Below are 21,470 nucleotides of genomic sequence, written 5' to 3'. Positions count from 1 at the left end.
CCTTTGTTCACTGTCTCCTAGACTCTCTCTCTTTTAAAAATTTAAATATTGTTAATCCTAGTGCAGATGGTATTAGGGTTTTAGCCAGTACCAAGGCCATATTCAATTCCTGTTAAATGTTTTATGGCTACTGGGAGAGCATAGCTTTTTATTATTTATTTCATAGCCTCGTAACTGTATCTTTCTTTACAAAGAATTGCAGATGCCAGTGAAACCATTAACAATATCAGTCCAAGATTCCTGTCTGTTTGTCATTCACAATTTTATTGCCATCCTACTTTTGTCTTTACTGGCCCCATTCTCCAGTTTTGTTTCATCAGCAAATTTCTTTGCCTTCATACATATTTCATATACTAGGTCACAAGATGTATAAAGAGAATAAAAATGGGACTAATGCTAATGCTTGTGGCATTCCACTAGTCCATTCTTTCCCAAAACAGCTTCTGATTGTGACATTTAAGTCAGTTCCCGATCAACACATGTGGCTCACCCCAATACCATATCTAATGACTTTGGACCCACTGCTCTTTCGAATTGTGTGCTGTAGAGGAAAATAAGGGACTGAAAGAAGGATAGAAAGACAATGGAAAGGGAAGCAGAGCCTAAGTGATCTTTCCAAAAAATCCAAAAAAAGGGGATCCTTTTTGCTGACTATCCCCAATTAAAATATAACTTTCCAGGTAATCCTCAGTTCTGTATTCCACATCCTTTCCTGCTCCTGCAGTAAAGCATGCTAGTCTGTGGTTTCAGAGCTATCACCTAGATATCTGTTTAAACATCCTCATTCCTTTAATGATATTTTAATGACTATTTTATGTGCGTTATTATAGCACCCATCCCCAATGTATCAAGGGTAGGTCGGTAAAACATTTTCAAAATTTTGAAATTTTTGATTGAAAAAGGGAACAAAATTAATGAAACATATTTTCTGTTTTTCAACTAGCTATAATCTAGGCACAGGAGAGTTTGTAAATAGGTTACATGGCTATTGCTCTTTCCTCTCTCTCTTCATGCTGTTGAGCAAGTTTCTTTGAGTATGCTGGGCTTGAACCTATCTGGCTATGGAGTTTTTTTTGTCAGTCTTCAGGATTCTTGGTTACTTCTTCCTACTTTCCTGACTTCTTTTTTCATCATTTAAATTCCTATTTATGTCTTTTTCAGGCGTCTGTCTTCCATACTTATATAAGGATATTGATTTAAACAATTCATTTAATATTTTCAGCAATGTGCATTTCTTTTGTCAAATTATCCTTATTTATCCTTCAGAGGCTCTTTGTCTCTTTCACTGACCTCTTGTTTTTCGTATGCTATAATTGGAAAATATCCTATTCTTTATCTTAACTATTTCTATAATCAGCTTTTTATTCTTCACCTCTGCTTTCCATATATATAATATATTTTACACTCTTAAGTTATTCTGTACTACTTCCAATTTTTCTGTGATTCTGCTGTTTTTATATCTCATATACGCTGCCTCCTTTTCCTTTATTAGTTTTTGTGTTCTTGTTTACCCACACTGGCTGTTTTGATTCCTAGGGTATTTATTGCTAGAAGGCATATGTATTTTTGGCATACACTTATCTGTCTCTGAGCACTTTCCATTCTCCTTAGTGTCCTTTTCCATCAATACTTCCTTTGATTAGATTTCACCCAAGATCACTTGCTTTCTTTCAAACTTGGCTGTGCAGAAATTCAATGGTTTTATTCTTTCCATCTAAATTTTTATCTCACTTTAGTTCAGCTAACTTTGTAGTCTGGCTAGATTAGTTTAAGTACTTAGATCCTCTTTACTATGTACAGGCCTCTCACTGAGGAAAAAATGTGATGGTACTCTTCTAAGCTCCTTCGGCAGGAGGTTGTGCAGATGTTCAAAATCAGATCATGCATACTTATGGGCTCTGTTGGGCTATTCATGCTTGGCCTTCCCTTGGTGAGGATTGTATGTCCCGCTGGGCTTCTTGGACCTTGATTCCCTATGTGGGGCCTCAGATGATCTCTGGACTCTGCTACGCAGCTGGGGTTTGGCCTCTTTTTGATTGAGGGATGGGGGAAAGTGGCAACACTCCCCCAGATCCACTCACTCATGGTACCAGAATCAGCTGTCACTCTCAGTAGATTATGCAGATATTTGTAATATGATCTTCCTTTTCCTTTCATATGTGGTTTGATGAGCAATGAAATAGTTAATACTTTAAATGTTCACTTTGTCATCACTGAGTATCTGAGTTAGCCCCTACTGAGATGAATGGGGCAGTTCACACCTCTCAGAGTTATGGTTTCAGATTCTGCAGACATCACCACATCAATTATGTGTTCCTCCTTTTCTATGTGCCCAACTTGAGACACCTGGAGCTTGGCATGAAGAAAGGCTCAGCACCTCTTGTAGTGAGCTTTAGAGGAAAGAGCTCAGGTTTGGGAGTCAGGAGGTCTTGAGTTCTCATCTGGATTCTGCTATAGATGCATTGTGTGGCCTAAGGCAAGTTACTTTGATTTTGTTTCAGTTTCCCCATCTATAAAATGAAGATAGCAGTACCCCCTTATCTCCCAGGAGATTTGGAAAAATAAATGTAACTTTGGGAGACACTCAGATATTTTGTTTATGAGTACCCTAAAAAAAGACCACAAGGAAATAATTCTATACTCACTGTAGATTTATACAGTGTGAAATAAATAATGCCTGGATATAAAAAAATATTGAATAAGGGCCTTATTCACTGGGCTATGTGCCTATAATGTACTGAATGTGGCAAGGTTCCTGGGAGAGCATACCTTGGTTAAAACCATTGAATTTTTCCTGGTTTCATCCCTTAGTCATAAATCAACTCAGATGGCCTTGAAAAGCTCAGAGTTTGGTGAGTCTTTAGATAAACGAGATCTGAGCATCAAGTTTGTAATGATTAGATGAGATCCACATGATTTTGGGTTTCCACTGTGAACCCTTGCTCAGCTCTAATAACTAACAGCATGCTTACTGCATCCCCTTAAATGCAGAATCATAATGAATTATACATCTTCACTAGATAAGTGTGCAACTACATATAGTTATTCGTAGGTGCTAGACTATCACAGTTCACAGTTTAAGTAGGATCTGAACACACAAGCTATTGGACATTAAAAAGATTGGGCCCAATTCATCTCTGAGCTGCTGCTGAAGCGAGCACAGTGACTAAGAGAGGAGTCAGTGCTCTTCCCTGATTGCAGCACAGGGACTAAGAGGGACTGATGTAACTTGTGTCATGGCTGCAACTGCCCCTCTGAGACATTCTGGAATCTGACAATAACAAGGGCATAGGAATGTCCTGGCTCTGTCCCTAGTCCTATGTCAAGAGCTCCTGTGAAGGGTGGGGTATGGATATATATGACAGCTAGTCAGGGAGAATATTGCTTATGAACATAGCATGTGGGTAAACTCCCCCCAATTATTTTAAAGACAGAAACAATTAGAAGCATTTAAAATGAATGAGGAATAAAAACAGGTCAGTCCCTTCATACTGAGTCCTGTTAACTGAAGAGTTTGCAAATGTCCCCTGATCTCACTGTTCACCCTTCTTTGCTCCCTAATTCATTCCAAATCTCATTTATTCAGAACTTTTGGATCACCTCATAAACCCCCTGTATAAATTTTATGGTGTCCTGTATAGACATTTGAATTTAATTTCCCTATCCATTGTGAGTACATTATAGTCTAGTTTATGTTTTAAGGTTTAACAGAAAATAGGAGTGGAGATCCAATAGGCTTAAAAGTCAGAAGGAAGACATCCCCTTCTCTTTCAGCTGTTGTCAACAGTTCAGTTCAGTTTCAGTTTCTAGGGCTGTCATGCTGCAGTTTATAGAGAATTGGAGAAAATTTTAGGCTCACGAAAATCACAGCATTAAATGCTTTGTCCATGTAAAAAATACTATTAACTTTGTGTGATGGGGAATAGTGATGTCAGAACAAATTTGTTTAAAATCTTATTTAAAAGACAAAAGCCTCCATATCTCCTGTGTGGCACAGCTTAAGACTGGCAGAAAGAAAAGCCTCTTTCCTTGACAGAATATTTCCACTTTTCTTCTAGATCTATCCCAAATGTTCTCTTTGTCTCCCCACAAGTTGTAAAAAAACACCCAACTAGTCTGATTAGATTTAGAAAAGTTTCTTTACTTGTTTTTTCTTGATTTCCAAGAATACCGTTTGGGTGTAACATTTAGCTGGAATTTGAAACCCTTTTCCAATAGCTAGAGAAAGGCTTATTTCCATTCTTGATATAGCAGTTAATAAGGGCTATCTCTTTCTTTTGGAGCATTTCCCTTACCACCTGTTGGCAAATCTAAAATTCCTGCTTTTTGTTGCATTCTTTGAGCTCTAACCTTTTTTTTACAAGACATCATTTCTCTTTTTTACAGAACCAATAAAGAACAAAATTCACCTGCTATGCACAAATGTCTTAGCAAAAAATAGTCCTATTGAGATCTCTCTGGAAATATGATGAATGTTTTACTGACAGGTTGGTCTATAATGTTCTTTCTGGGTTTAAATAGAAGAATCAGTATGAAATTCCTATTATGCAAATCATTACACATTAGAATGATCATTTGGAAAATATAGCATATTTTGGAAAATATAGCATATTGCTGTGTTTTTGATCATTGTTGTCTTTCAAAGGTGAAGTAAAATTCAGGTCCAGCCCGCCTGTGGTGTATATATATATATATATATATATATATATATATATATATATATATATATATTAGACTATAGAAGGCCACCATAGTCTAATTAAGACAAAAGGTCTTAAAGCTGTGCGGATGTATAGCGACAAAACATTACCAGCCCTCCAACAATATCCCAAGAAGAGTTTTACTCCAATCAGGGTGGAAAGCTAGAGACTCCGTGTAGTCCCCTGAGGCCTTTGCTGTTGATTTTACCACTAAGATAAATTTGCTGAGGTTTGTAAATATTTGGTTGAATCTGTCTCCCCATATGCAGCTGTATCTTTACCCACTGGGTAGGGGACTGGTTAACATTCTACAATCCATTTGGGCGACTGAAGTCGGAGATCATAGACATTCACGTTGCCTGTAAGGGTAGGTCTACATTTCAAGCTAAAGTTGTAATTCCCAGCTTGAGAGTTTTCATCAGGCGAGCTCACTTAAAAATAGAGTGTAGCCACAGCAGTGGGAGGGGCTATCTGTCCATGGACACCTTGGATGGGTACATACTTCGGGCAGCTAGTCCCTCCCACTGTTTGTACTTGCATGGCTATGCTCTGTTTTTAGTGAGCTAGCTTGATCAGAGCTAACATGAGAATTATGCCTCCCACTGCCAAGTGTATAGCCTCAGATGTCAAAGGGTGCATCTACACAGGAGCGGGAGGTGTAATTTCCAGCTTCAGGAGACACACCAGACTTAGCTCTAATTGACCTAGCACGCTAAAAATAGTGGTACAGCTGTGACCTGTCTGAGATACTAGGTATGTTCTCGGGGCAGCTAGCCCCTCCTGCCACTCACACCACCATGGCTACACTCTTATTTTTAGAGTGCTAGGCTTGCACTAGCATGCTAAAAATAGCTGTGTAGACATTGCTTTGATGTTGCACCTCAGGCTGGAGCTTGGTCTCTGAAGTCTAAGGGCGGGCATGTGTGCTTGAGAGTCTGCGCTCCAGTCCAAGGTGCAACATCAAAGTAATGTCCACACAGCTATTTTTAGCACACTAGCCACATGTCTGTCAACCCGGGCTGTGAGGCTAGCTCCCAAATACAGTGTAGATACGCTCTCAGAGCCCAGCTAGGCTGTAGAACTGCTATGGGGTCCACACCATTAAATCTGTAGAGACAGAGAGAAGTACTTTGGATTGATGGTCCTATATATAAATGTGATAACATGGCTATTTATCATGTGTGGACACATGAAATGCCAGCACAGACAGGCAGGTCCAATAGCAAAAGTAAATTCTGACCACAAGTAAAGCAAAAGCCCAAAAGCAACACATGCATGTGATTCAATCATTCATTCATTTTCACTCTCCCTTTCCCTTGCCAGAGCAGCTGCTGTCCCAGATATCCCAGAATTCCCTTCAGAGGAATAAACACCTGGATCTTCCTGCTCCCCCATCCCACATGCAGGTGCTAGAGTACTGACTTACCTGCAGTGGACTTACCTGTCCAATCGGGACACTCGCACAGGTGCAAGGGAAACTCAGTGCTCCAGAGAAAGTTTCTTTGCAGCATCACTGATTCCACAAATCACAACATGTTGGGCTTGATTTTAGCTTTGGTCAGAGATGCTTTGGCCATTCATGTGGCCTACAGAAGTTGAACTTTAGCTCCCCTGGTTGTTGTGTCTCCTGCTAATATGGGTTTCACATGAATACTGGACAGATTTGTATGGTTTTTTTCTTCACTGGGCATATTGTCATCTTTAATAAATCCCACTTAAAAGGTGTCCTAGGATCTGTCTTCACTATAATTAAACACCAATGGCTGGCTTGTGTCAGCTGACTCAAGCTCACGTGATTCGGGCTATGGGGCTGTACAATTGCAGTGCAGACTTTCAGGCTCAGGCTGGAGCCTGAACTCTGGGACCCTCCCCCTTCACAGGGCCCCAGAGCTTGGGTCCGAACCTGAGCCTGAATGTCTATGCTGTGGTTTTACAGGCCCATAGCTCCGCCAACCGTGGGCATTTAATTACAGTGTAGACATAACCTTATCCTGAATGTTCAGCAGAGCAGAGAGTGGTTTCTGTCCGACAAAACACTTGAGACACTTTCTAATTTCTCAACATGGAACAGCCATTCAAAAGTAATCAATAATTAATTTATTAAAAAAAAAAAAAATCTTGCACTAACATAGCACCTGGCTTCTCCTGTTCTGAAAAGCCCTACACACATTCTCCACCAACCACCAGGACACACAATCATCCTTGGAATTTTTTTAGCCAATAAACAATGGTGGTTAGAACACTGAAGTGGAAATCAGCAGACAGGGCTCTGTTCCTGGCTGTGCCACAGACCTCTGTGATATTTACCAAGTCACTTCAATTTCTGCCCTTCTCTTTCCTCTTCTGCAAAAACATTGATTGACCTGCTAGGGATGTTGCAAGGATAAATTTATTCAGGATTGCAAAGTATGTGGAGATCTTCAAATATAAGGTGTCAGATTTAAAGGCTAAGTATTATTAGAAGTTAGATCTTGCTATCCCTGGGAGAAGTACTCCAGAAATGGTCTGTGTGTGCAGTTTTCAAGTAATTGGGGCATTCAGCTTAGGGCTATTTGGGGGCATGTGGAGAAAGAATCATGCCTGAGCTCCTAATTTCATGGATCCTACGAATGTACAGGGCAGGGTCATTGTTCTATGGCAGGAAGGAAATTCCGACAGAGGGAGCATTCTCTTTGATGTCCTGCTGCAGGATGGCTCTTGAAACAACCATTCTGTCATTGACTAACCTCTCCAAACAGCTGCACATTTGCAGCCATAGAGGGGACAGGTCTGTATTTAATGCTGCTTCAAGCTCTGAAGTCAAATTTTATCTGTTCAAAAATTATTTCACCACAAAGAGGTGGTTTTTACTGTGAAAATAGCTACTTTCTGCTGTGGAAAAATTAAATCTGACCATTTTCGTTATAAAAAGCCATTTTCCTTGCTGGGAATGCCAAAACTTTTTCTTTTTAATTAAAGCTGATTCAGTGCTTGTGAAAAGTGCCAGAGTTCTGATGCTGGAGACAAATGGTTAGTTTTTGCTGAGTAGAAAACTTCAGTGAGAAGGTACTGGTAGTTGCTAATCTTTAAACCCTGTTCTTTGTTTGGAGTGACGTTAATGTGCAATAGAATATATGTTATTGATAATTGAGAGAAGGCACCTTAAGTCATGAGCTTATCAATATATAAAAATAACCTGTTTGCTTTCCATCAAATAACCTCTGAGGGGAATTAATAACCACCTTTCAAGAACCTGCTTGGGAAAATGTAAGCTGTGCTGTAGGGGTTATTATTCTAGTTTTCTGTGGTGGCAGTTTAACTGTAAATCAGTGTGCAAAAGTGCACGCAGGCAACCGAAGACATGGCTTATTTTGTTATATGTGGGAAAGATATTGACTTTGTTCTACAGCCTGAATATTATCTATATCTCTCTCTATACAAACATAACAATACTACAACTAAAGTTGAGCGAAAATTTCTCAGTATAACCACAAGCAGAGATTCTTTTTATTTGTGTATGTGTGTACTAGTTTTTTATAAGGTAGAAACATTCTACCTTTGCCAGTCCAGTTCATTTTAATTAGATTTTGCTGTAATTGCAAGTGAAATTCTTCCTGCATTGCAAACATTTGATTTGTGTATGGCAGTGGAGTGTGTGAGCTGAAGGTCAAACAGTGAATATCCTACCTTCATGTAGGATAGTTGTGTGGTTAAGGCACTATCAATTTATTTACGTATGTTCTCATACGGTCTCTATAACTATAGTATTTTAGCAGTAGGTTAGGGACCAGGAGATGTGTTCAATTTTTTACTCTACCAAAGACTTCCTATGTGGTTTAAGCAAGTCAGATTGTCTCTGTGCCTCGGTTCCCAATTTTTAAAAAATGGGGATAATAATATTTCCCTGTCTCAGAAGTGTTGTTGAAGATAAGTAATTTCAGGCATTCAGATATTACAGAGGTGGGCACGTCACATAATGCACGTCCTGAACAGATATCTAGGTACATAAATAATTGGTATAACACTTTATGTCAATTACCATTTTCATTAACTTCAAATAACAAAAAATAAACAATAATACAAATGTTGCAATTACCGCCCTCCTCTCCCCTCCCCCCCTTCCTGCCCCCAGATAACATAAAAAGGTAATAGAAAAGTATGAAATACTAAAATACATTCTGTAATGGCTGGTTAATGTGTATGTGTACTACTGCATGGAACCAGAACTGTGACTGTGTGTCATAGTTCCTGTACTGCTAACAATGCAAGTGCTTTAGGAATAGGAGGATCTCATTTTTGACTCCTACTGTTATTGCGAAGTTCTAAGTGATAATGGAATGCAAAATAGTAATAGCTACGTGTGTTACAGTATGAAAGGAAGAGATAAAAGCAAATAACAGCATATTTCAATGGCTACACTAAGGACAGGTGCCTGTGTGGCTGCTACTGAAATGAATGTGCCCCAGTAGAATAAATTCAGGTGCTATAGCCGCATAACCAAGGAGACTTCCAGAGCTTCTATTGGCCAACAGCTGCAGAGAACACATCAGCAACTAAAATCTAGCTAAATTTTGAAAGGTAAAGGAGATTTCTAAAATATGGTGGGTGTGTTTGGTTTTGAAGTAAGCAACTGTCTGCTTTCCAGATAAACATGGCATGATTCATGCTTTAGCATGCTGTGGAGTGAACATTATGATCTCTACCAGGCTTCCACATGCAACTGTGCCGACTAGCTCAATTTGTGTACAGCTCAATTGGTGCATGCAAATCCCAGTGTCTGTGACCAGATTTGTAAGACAAGTTTAGAGGAAGTTTCAGATTGTTTGCTAGCTCAAAGTATAGTTTCCATTTTATGACCTCTCCCTCCTCTCCAGTGACTTATGACTCTGGCCACTGCTCCCATTGTCTTGGGGTTTGCTGATAAAGTTCTTCAAGAGCTCCTCTGAAGGCAATTTTCAGGCACCCCTAAATCTTGCAAGTCTGCCCAGTGAGCAAAGACCAATGATCCAGTTCACTCATTGATAATGTTTTTCATATTTGATCTTCTGTTCCTAGTCTGAGTGACTCAGAAGCTGGTGAAGCACCTGACTTCTTCCAACATCTTCTAGCCTTCTCCTTTCAGGCTTCAAATTCAGTTACATCACTGAAATAGCACTGGTTGTACTGATGAATTGGTCCCGTCTACCATAGACAAGGGGCAAACCACCATTCTGTTACTCATCAGCAGTGTTCAACACCATAGAGCATGATGCGCAGCCAATTCATCTGAGAGATCTGGTAGGAAAGAGCAAAGCGCACTGAACTGGCTATAGTCTTAGGCTTAGTACATGTTTACTGGGAAATTCAGTGGCAGTCCACTCTACATAGCTTGCGTAACTCATGTCGATTTACTAAATCCTCTTCTGCGTGCCGTCTCCACTACACTGTGCCTTTTGAGGAGGTAGTTTAATTAAATCGACTTCTCGATCGATTGAGCGGATCTTCACTGCCACTCAATCGATCCGGATAGTTCGATCTGATGGCAGCAAATTTGCCAATTCAGGCTAGAAAAACTGATGATAATGGGAGGATTTTCTTGATAAAGTAAAATTGACTACACAATTCCCTATATCTCTGCTTGTTGCAGGATACAGTGCTTGAGACACGTAGTTGTATAAGAATGTCAGTGACTGTGTTCCTCTTCTCTCTGCTTCCTTTTAGACCCGTCCTTTGCATTTCCACTGTTGATGCATAAAATATATTTAATAGAAGTAACCTCATAGTACCTAGAAAAATTACAGTAGATTTTATTGCGTTCTACGTTGTATTAGAAACATCATCTAAAATTGTCTCATCTGATATCTTCATGTCATGTGGGTGTTACAGGAGAATGTTCAAGGCTATCAGTCTTAGGCTTATCCCCATCTGTGATAGGCACATATGTTCAATACAGTTCCTTCTAAATTTGACACATCTATAGCTTATGCACCCGCCACCTCTGTTACAGGTTTGTGGTTAGATATCAATACTTCTTCCTTAAAAAAAGGAACTCTTAAGAGCAGCTCCTACTGTATACAGTTACTGAATCATGCTGTGCTTTAGCCCCAACAATCTTGATTTTCAGTTTCTCCAAGGAGCTTCTGAAGAATTACACTCACTACTAAACAGATCCTTTAAATTTACAGTTACTGTATTGTACATTTCAGTAGCATTCACTGTATCTTCTGTACTTTCAAACACACAGAAGCATTGCCCTATAGTTCACTGTATAACAGTTTGCACTGAATCACTCTATCATCTCCTTTTTTTTCTTTTTTTTAAAAAAAGGTAATTTCCTCCAGCCCCTGAAGCCAGCCAAAACTCATGTTCTAAAGAGAACTCATTTTGATTCAGACACAATCCCCAACAAACCATTGCATCAAATTATCAAACATTTTAAGAGATCTATTACTTCCACACAAACGAGAAACATTATACAACACTATAGACCTACAATTAAGAATACGATCTTAACTTTTTTGTTGTCTTCATTAAGCACACAAGAGAAGCCTAACAATAATAATAATAGAGGACGAATCCTCAAACCAGGCACTTATATGCAATACCTATGAAATACAATGGTGGGCTCATACAATTACATTTCTCACTAGTAGGCTATTCTTTACACTCTCACCTGGACCATACTGTCTATTTCTCTAATTTTGTTTATAAATAAGAAACATGTTGCTTTTATGCTATTAGATAGTGTGGAGGAAAAAAAATAGCCTTTGGGAGTCCTTTCAGGGACTTCAAAATAAATAAGTGCACACAATAATTATTTTCCTAAGTTTATTATTTAATAAGTTTATACAAACAGAGAAACTTCTGATGACACTTATCAAAGAATCCTGATAATAGTATTGGTCCATTACTAGATGGAAATGGTTGAATTATCATAATATTGCAGAAAGGCCAGAAGCGTTCAATAAATATTTCTGTTCTGTATTTGGGAAAAAACCAGATGATGTTGTCATATCAAATATCACTTTTTCCATTCAGCTAGTATCTCATGAGAATGTTAAACAGCAGCCACTTAAGTCAGACATTTTAAAATCAGCAGGTCCAGATAACTTGTTTTAAAAGAGCTTGCTGAGGAACTTGCTGGACCATTACTGTTGATTTGCAGTAAGTCTTGGAGCAAGGGAAAGTTCTAGAAGACTGGTTGAAGCTAATGTTGTGCCAATATTTCAAAAGGGTAAACAGGATGACCCAGATAATTGTAGTCCTGTCAGTGTGACATTGATCCTGGGCCAGATAATGGAGCAGCTGATACAGAACAATTAATAAAGAATTAAAGAAGGGTAATAAAAGTAATCCTAATCAACATGGGTTTAGGGAAAATAGATCTTGTCAAACTAACTGTATCTTTTTATGATGAGATTACAAGTTTGGTTGATAAAGATAATAGTGTGGGTGTAACATAGCTAGACTTCTGTAAGGCATTTTACTTGGTACTACATGATATTTTGATTAAAAGAACTAGAAAGATATCTAATGAACATGGAGCACATTAAATGCTGGCTAACTGATAGGTCTCAAAATGTAACTATAAACATGATTGAATGGGTATGATTATATGGGGGGGAGGGTTTGTTCTTGTCCTTATGCTATTTAACATTTTTATTAACGACCTGGATGAAAACATAAAATCATCATTGATAAAGTTTGCAGATGACGCAAATATTGGGGGAGTGGTAAATAATGAAGAGGACAGAGCTCTGATTCAGAGATTTGGATCACTTTGCAAGCTGGGGTGCAAGCAAACAATATGCATTTTAATATAGCTACATGTAAACCTATACACCTAGGAACAAAATAATGTAGGCCATTCATGCAGGATGGGGCACTCTATCCTGGGAAGCAGTGCCTTTGAAAAATATTTGGGAGTCATGGTGGATAATCAGCTGAACATGAGCTCCTAGTGTGATACTGTCATTGATGAAGTGGTTGCAGCCGACGAAAACTTATGCCTGCAGAAATTTGTTAGTCTTTAAGGTGCTACAAGACTCTCGTTGTTCTTCCTTATAGTGATAGACTCAAGGAAGATAATCTGTTTATTTTAACAGAAAGAATGTTAAGGGATGATCTGATTACAGTCTATAAGTAGCAGAGGCAGGTATAACATGATCCAATGTCTGGAAGTTGAAACTAGATAAATTCAGACTGGAAATAAGGTGTATATTTTTTACAGTGAGAATAATTAACCATTGGAACAACTTACCAATGGTGGTTGTGGCTTCTCCTTTGCTGATAATTTTGAAATCAAGATTAGATACTTCGTAAAATATATTCTGTAGGAATTATTTTGGGGAAGTTCTTTGGCTTATGTTGTGCAGGATGTCAGACTAGATGATCACAGTGGTCCCTTCTCGTCTTGAAACTTGTGAATTTGAGAGATCCCTGCCCTCTGCTCATTAATTTTCATTGATCAAACAATGGACGAAATCTAATACTAATCCTTTAATAATACTGTTCATAGTTCTAGCACACCTCCACCTTGGCCCACTTATTCTCTTAGAGGTGCTGTTGAAGTTAGTGGAAAGACTCCTATTGACTTCAATGGCCTTTGGATCAGAGACCCTTATAAATCTCTCTCAAGTGTTTTTTTATTAAGGTGGCTAACTTTAAATCCAATACATTTCTTCAAACTACAAAAAATATTTACAAACAACATTTGTGTAGTTTTAATAGGATGAAAATGTGTGCTGGGAGGGAGGCTCTGTAGCCAAAGGTTTGTCTCTATTAGCATTGTTTCAACTGAGATGCATTGCCAGGGTATGGGCCTATCCCCAGATGTTTGTAGCCCTTCAGGTATTCTTTCCATGAGGGCCTGGGGAGAAAGGGGGACACCAACTCTACCCTTCTGATGGAACAATCTCTGCAATAGAATTATCATGGACATTTTCTTGCCAAAGTTATCATCTGTGGATTTTAAATTGGGAAGGGACAATCTTGCCCCCTGTATTTATTAAAGGTGAGTGAAATTTTGCATTAATTTTTTCCAGCTCATTTTCATTAAATGTCCTTTTTTTTCCCTCATCTAAAAAAAGTCTTATTTTTTCTCATCTTATCTCCATTTTGCACAGTGCTATCGCAGAGGCAGTAGCAGGAACTGTCTTAAACCTTTTAAGTTTTTTCCTACTGGCAGGGTGGCAAAATAGTATAAATAGTGACTGCTTGTCACATATTGAGCAATTAGGACACCAAATTGCCTATGAGAAGTAGTGGCAGGAGATTTTAGTACCTGGCAGTTTTGATATGTGGATACTGTAATCTCAGGATTTCTTTACATATAGTAAAACTAGAGATAAGCTCCAGTAATTGGATCTGGGTCCCACTCTAGATTAGGTTTAAACTAGGATTTAAGGTTCAGATTTGAAATTCACAGGGCAATTCTTACATTGTTGCAGACCTATAGCCCCAAGGGATCTTCTGGGAGAAGGGTCCCAGTTATACATGAACTGGTTCTGGAAGCAAAAATAGGGATAGCGTTGGATTCTGATTCAGATGCAGTGGAACTGAAATCTTGCAAATAGTTTTTGGTTCCAACTGAAGGAAATCTCATGAAATTTCAACCACATTTTGGCTGGAAATGGAAAACAATCCCCTTCTTGTGTTTGATCTGACCCAGAACAAAAAACAAACAGAGAAAAAAGACACCAAAATACAATAAACACACAAAACTGTGGGTATGGGTTTAGTCTAGGGATTTGGATCCAAATTTCCTCCTGAAATTCAAAGGTGAGTACCTTCTATGTGTAACTTTGACATTAACATGCAAATGGTACTAACAAAATTAATTTAATTTTTAATTCTTTATTTACCTTTCCCATAGCTGGAGAACAGTTTGATTTCACGGGGAGCAATAAAGCTCTGCAGTTCTGAAAATCCCTAAGGGGCCAGATTTTTAAAAAGATGCAGATAGGTGCTTTTTTAAATCCCACTACGTAAGTACCTAACTAATTGAAATGAGGAGTTAGTCTCTCCTACATGCTTTTGAAAATCTCACTATCTGCATCTTTAGGCACCTAAGTACATCTTAAAGTCTGACCCCAAGTGTCTCAAATTGGACAACCAAAAATTGAATCACACTAAATCAGTGAACGCTTTTGAACATTTTGGCCTAGAAGTCTAGCTACTTAATAGATGCACATAATTATGGGAGCGTGTGACCGTAAGAACATCCTGGAGCCGGAGGACAAGGGGCTTTCTAGTATTAGGTAATGAGTTTCAGCTGGCCTAACCAATTCAGTGTACCCCAACTCACTACGGTTATAATCTGTATATAAAAGATGTCATGTAACATATCACTGGAAAACTAATAACTAACTGATCATTAATATTCTAGTATATGTATATATGTGGAGCGTACTAAGAGTTATGAATATGTGCCATAATAATGTTTGTTTGGCAAGCAACACATAAGCTCAGTCTGGCTTAGACAAAGAAATGTGTATTTATTTGTTTGTTCAGCCCAGTCATCAAGCAGATACAATGAAGATCCTTTTACATATAAGGTAAACTAAACTATCATGCTAACAAATGGGGGAAGAGACAGCTTCTAGCAAGGAAGAGAAATTTTATCTGGGCTATAAAGATAGGGGATCTTAACCTCAAGCGATAAAGCAATTGAGTCAACTGATTGTGTACAATATTACAGTATTATAAAGGTTTATAAAGTGATGTCTTTTCTGAAAGTTAATATCACAGTGGTGATGAACAGCCTTGTGAAATGTATGTATTTAACACTAAGTGAGGGGAAAATGGATACTTAATATTATTATACTTTAAAGCCTGTGACCAAATAGGGAGAAACAGGTTTACTCCCAGACAGGAAGACTGGGCAGCTATTTTTCTGTCTCTGATGTAGATTACGTATGGTGGAATCAAAACAACAGAACCCCACTAACATACAAGGAGATGGGAGGCCCACAATATGGGATAAATTGCATGAGGTCATCCTGCCTCTTGAAACCTCTTGAAATCTTCACTGAGATTTGGAAGATATAAGCAAAGAGAGGAGCCATCTTTGGCATCTATCACTAGAGACACATCACAAGGGAATAGACCTCTTGTAAAATGAGAAAGATGCATCCTTCCACCAAGGGGGGCTGAAGTCTCTAGAAACTGAATATAGGTGAGAACCCTACTTATGAAAAGATCTTTCATCTATGAAGACAAGGGAAGCCTGGATCTTAGAATCATAGAATTGTAGAACTGGAAAGGACCTCAAGAGATCTTCTAGCCCAGTCCCCTGCACTCAAGGCAGGACCAAGCATTATCTAGACCATCTCTGTCAGGTGTCTGTCTATCCTGCTCTTAAAAATGTTCAATGATGGAGAGTCCTCCACCTCCCTGGGCAATTTATTTCAGTGTTTACCTACCCTGACAGTTAAGAAGTTTTTCCTACTGTCCAACCTAAACCGCACTTGCTGCAGTTTAAGCCCATTTTTTCAATATTCCCTCATAAGTCATGTTTTCTATATCTTTTGTCATTTTTGTTGCTCTTCTCTGGACCTTCTCCAATTTATCCATATCTTTCCTGAAATGTGGCACCCAGAACTGGACTCAATACTCCAGCTGAGTATGTGGAGTAGAGTAGAGTAGGAGAATTACTTCTTGTGTCTTGTTTACTTGTCTTGTGTCCCAGAATGTTGGGATTTTTTTTTTGCAACGGTGTGACACTGTTGATCATATTTAGCTTGTGATCCACTATGACCTCCAGATCCCTTTCTGCAGTACTCCTTTCTAGACAGTCATTTCCCATTTTGTATGTGTGCAACTGATTGTTCCTTAAGTGAAGTACTCTGTATTTGTTCTTATTGAATTTCATCCTATTTACTTCAGACCATTTTTCCAGTTTGTTCAGATGATTTTTATTCCTATCCTCCAAAGCACTTGCAACCCCTCCCAGCTTGGTATTAACTGCAAACTTTACAAGTGTACTTTTTATGCCATTATCTAAATAATTGATGAAACTATTGAACAGAACCAAACCCAGAACTGATCCCTGCAGTACCCCATTCGATATGCCCTTCCAGCTTGTCTGTGAACCACTGATAACACTCTCTGGGAATGGTTTTCCAACCAGAAATGCACCAACCTTATTGTAGCTCTAGGTTGCATTTCCCTAGTTTGTTTATGAGAAGGTCATGCAAGACAGTATCAAAACCCTTACTAACATCAAGATATACCACATATACTGCTTCCCCCCATCCACGAGGCTTGTTACCTTATCAAAGAAAGCTGTTAGATTGGTTTGACATGATTTGTTCTTGACAAATCCATGTTGACTGTTACTTATCATCTTATTATCTTCTAGATGCTTTCAAATTTATTGCTTAATTATTTGCTCCATTATCTTTCTGGGTGCTGAAGTTATAATGACAGGTCTGTAATTCCCTGGATTGTCCTTATTCCCCTTTTTATAGATTGGCACTATATTTACCCTTCTCCAGTCCTCTGGAACCTCTCCCGTTTTTCATGACTTTTCGAAGATACTTGCTAATGGCTCAGAAATCTCCTCAGTCAGCTCCTTGAGTATTCTAGAATGCGTTTCATCAGGTCCTGGTGACTTAAAGACATCTAACTTGTCTAATTTTTAACTTGTTCTTTCCCTATTTTAGCCTCTGATCCTATCTCATTTTCACTGGCATTTATTGTTAGATGTCCAATCGCTACTAAACTTTTTGGTGAAAACTGAAACAAAGAAGTAATTTTGTACTTCTGCCATTTCCACACTTTCTGTTATTGTTTTCCCTCCCCTCATTGAGCAATGGGCCTACCATGTCCTTGGTCTTCCCCTTGTTTCTAATGTATTTTAGAATGTTTTCTTGTTACCCTTTATTTTAATCTTGTTTTGTGCTTTGGCCTTTCTAATGTACCTCTGTGGAAGGTCCTGAGCAAGGGAAAGTCAGGCGTGGCTGGGCAGAAGGAAGATTGGTGAGAGAACCCATCTTGAACAAAGCCTATATCTTGCTAGATTATGTTCTAGACTTTTAGATGAGTGTTTTTCACTTTTATTTGCTTGTATCCATCTCTGCTTTTATTTTTTATTTGCTTTTATCACTTAACCTATGTTAATTAATACATTTGTTTTATTTTTACTACAAACCAACTCAATTCTGTGTTTGAAGGAAAGGGTGTATTTACCCCATTTAAGTTAATAAGTTGCAATGTGCTTTTTCGTCTTTAAAGGAGCAGTGAACCTTATTATTTCTCTGAGTGGTCCAGATGAGGACTGGATCCTTCAGGGTACCTGGTTTCGGGGAAATTCAGGACTGGCAGTGTATTGGTATCACCTGACTGCTGGCAGCCAGACTGGGGTTGGGGAGCTGAAACAGGCTGCTAGGGTCAGAGCTTCTGAACCAGGGCTGGCTGCATCACACGCAGATACCTGCAGGCTTGTATCTGGCTGGGAGTGCCCCAAGCTGGGAGCCACAGCAGGAAAGCATCGTAAGACACCCACAGTAGTAGGGCAAGCGGTGACACAACCCCTTACTGATCTGTATTGCACCCTGAACCGTGAAAGAGTATACATTGCGTAAAGACTACTTTTGAAAATTTGATCCAGTGCTTAGCTTTTGCATTTTGCTCCACCATACTGGGAAATATCTTTAGTTTTGCTTCCAAAGCTGGGTAACTAGACATGAATGATACTTAGGTTAGCAATCCTCAGACAAATGCTTTACAGTCACTGCATGTAATGTAGGAGAAGGATAAATTACAGTGCATTTGATATGTGATGGAGGAGGAGGAGAGAGAATACTAAGAAAATAGTAATAAGATTTCATTGAGGAATAATAGTTTTGGCCATTTTGCAGTAATCTGAATTTACCCTATCATTGCATTTTGAATATTTGTACAAATTATATTATAGCTGATTATTTGTCCCTTTTTGAAGCTCTCAGATTCTGTGTTTTAAAGGCAAAACAATAAAATAGCTGCATATCTGCAGAAACTAGTGCATACTCTATTTTATCTTACATGTAATCTGAGCCGTTGTTGAAAAATCATCATACGTCAGCACACTAAATGTTAAGGAAGTGGTGAACAGCACATCCTATTGTCCTCAATGAATGTTTAAAACCTAATTTCCAAAAACAGTTCCTTAAGCTAAAGCTACCATCTTAATTTGCCTTATCAGTCTCCACTTTCAACAGAAATAGTTTGCTGCCATTTTTTGACCTTTGACTAGTGCCTTTTATTATGCAGATTGGATAAGGGCCATGTGTAAAGCCAATTCATTGTTGAACATTTACATAATGATTTGCCTCTTTAAGATGGGCAGTTAAAACTAAATAGTTTCTGGTTTTCTTTTGAGAATTGTCTGTCTCTTTATTTAATGTTGAAAAGTGAAAGGAGTTGAGAAAGGGTCCTTATAAAATATTCTCTTTAAACACCACCTCCATAATTATCAGAGGAATAAAATCTACAGAACTCACATTAAATATCTTTTCTGAAAATAAAATTAGGAAAATTCTTATTAGAGCCAACATTAGAAAAAGCACACAATATTCACATTAATAATTACTAGTGGTATGGGCCACGATTAATTCTTTTTTAAGTTGGTGGAAACAAATTCTCTATGAATGACTGCCTGCGGCAGACATGCCAAAAGAAAAAAGCTATATGAGCTTTCTCTTTTAAGGCAAAAGTGTGAAATGCTCTCTCTCTGAAATTTCTCAGGGAATTCTTTATAAAATATGTTTTGTATGCAAAGAGACTACATGTCAAATGCAAAATGAAGTACAAAATAAGGCAAATAGTGGTGAATGTCCTAAATGCAGAAAATAATATAAAATGCATGATACTTTAAATCTCATTAAAAATGCTAGCATATGTAACTTCCTAGCAACCAATCCTCAAGAGCCTCCCTGGAAAGATGTTACTTCTCTAAGGACTCCCTTGTATAAGAGCTTTACTAGATGAAACACATATGGAAAGTATATCAACGTTTCCTATGTGCAGACATTCTCAGTATTCTAAAAAGCCTCATATCCAATTGCATAACTTCCTAATCTGATATAATCAACTCAAAAACACTGTTAAATTAACGCTGAGGATCTAATTTCAATTAACAAGAGCAAAGACAGTTACAAATAAGGGTGAAACACCAACCGTAATTTCCCTCTCAGCTCTATCCTGAATAAATGTTCCAGTATAGTCCAAGGGGTTTCATGCTGATTGAGGCACTATCTCTTAGTTGGATGAACTATAAAACCAAGTTCCAGACTTATTGTCGTGATTCAAGATGCCAGGTGATGGTTTCCTGGCTCAATTCCGGCCAGGGTAATTATATTTTGATTACGTAATTTCTCTTTTCACTTTCAACTCAGTAGGGTATTCTTCTTCACTGTCTTCCCTAGATTGCTGTGTAGTGTTAATACGAGCTGTTAAACAACAGCTGTGTATCACAATGCAGGTCGCTGCATTTCAGTAGTAGGGAAAATGACTATTGATTCTATAGTACTTTGAGAACTGTTTGGGTTGAAGGATGCTACATAAATACGTTACTTTTATTTTTCCATTTGATGCTTAAGTTTTATAGGACGCTCGTCTGGTGGGTAATTGTATATGACATATGTACATGTTCTAAAATTTTGTAACAATAGAACAAAGTAAAAAGAACAATAGCTGCTGAAATTCTTAATGTCACTGATGTTGTCAGTTTCTTTTAGCCACTATTCATTCTGGAACTTGTTTGTTGAAAAACAAAACAAACACACAAACACTACCACACATCATACAACTGAGAGTCTAATGTGTGCAAAGCAATTAATGTGACTGTGCACATCAAACATGCAGTTATATGCACTAATGTCTAATTGTGGTGCTGTACAGTTCATCTGTGTATTCCCAATTGCACAATTGCACCAGTTGCACAATTTGCTCATGTGTAATAGGACGCTGCCATTTTCAGAACAGGCTCTATATTTTTTAAATGTCCCTTTAAAAATACATAGTAAAAAATAGTAAAAAATCAACAAAGAAATAAGAAATCCTCAGACATTTTTATATTTCTATAACACCTTTGAATCCGATATCAGCAGAATATTCATGAATGTATTCATTGCATGGGACACTTTTCCTGGACTACTAATGGTTCTTTAGTTCATAATACAATGTCAATAGAATGGTCAAAATTCCCACATTCATAAATATGAGAGTTTTCACTGGCATTATATCAGTTCCTTCAGACACCACACATCACTTTAGTGTCTAAGACACTTCTATTGACATCTTATCAGACCCATGGGTCCTTTAGACATGATATGGGGACAATGGAACCGTTAAGATTTCATCAGAATGCATCATCATCATTGCAGATACAGTAATAACTCTATGAAAACTTCATATTGTACATGCACAGCTGCTTTTTGGAGGTTTTCATGTTTATAATAGTGAAAGGCGCCATCTACATTGCAAGAAACTAACATTTTAGCTGTTTAAGATTTTTTAATTATTACTTTTTGTAACAAAGTTTGTTTTCTCTGTTGTGCTAACTCAAAGAAACAGTTTAACTGAATAATGCCATTTTGTTTAAGTAAATGAAATTAATTCATGCTAACAGCAAATATACCATTGGATATTTTAGCCTGACATGAATTAAAAGGGCAAGACTGTAAACTTCTAGAAATCAGGTTTTTATCTGGAAAGACAGCTAATCTTTAACTGCTGCACAGTATAACATTAAACAACAACCAATACAGTAAGATCCTAATATGGTGTTAATTCTGTCACAGAACCTTCTAACAAGGTACTCTAGTAGCT

This window comes from Emydura macquarii, unplaced genomic scaffold (genome assembly GCF_026122565.2).
Source record: "Emydura macquarii macquarii isolate MOO-44397 ecotype Brisbane River unplaced genomic scaffold, CSIRO-AGI_Emac_v2 contig_295, whole genome shotgun sequence".
NCBI lineage: Eukaryota > Metazoa > Chordata > Testudines > Chelidae > Emydura > Emydura macquarii.
Note: the sequence above shows the minus strand (reverse complement) of the source record.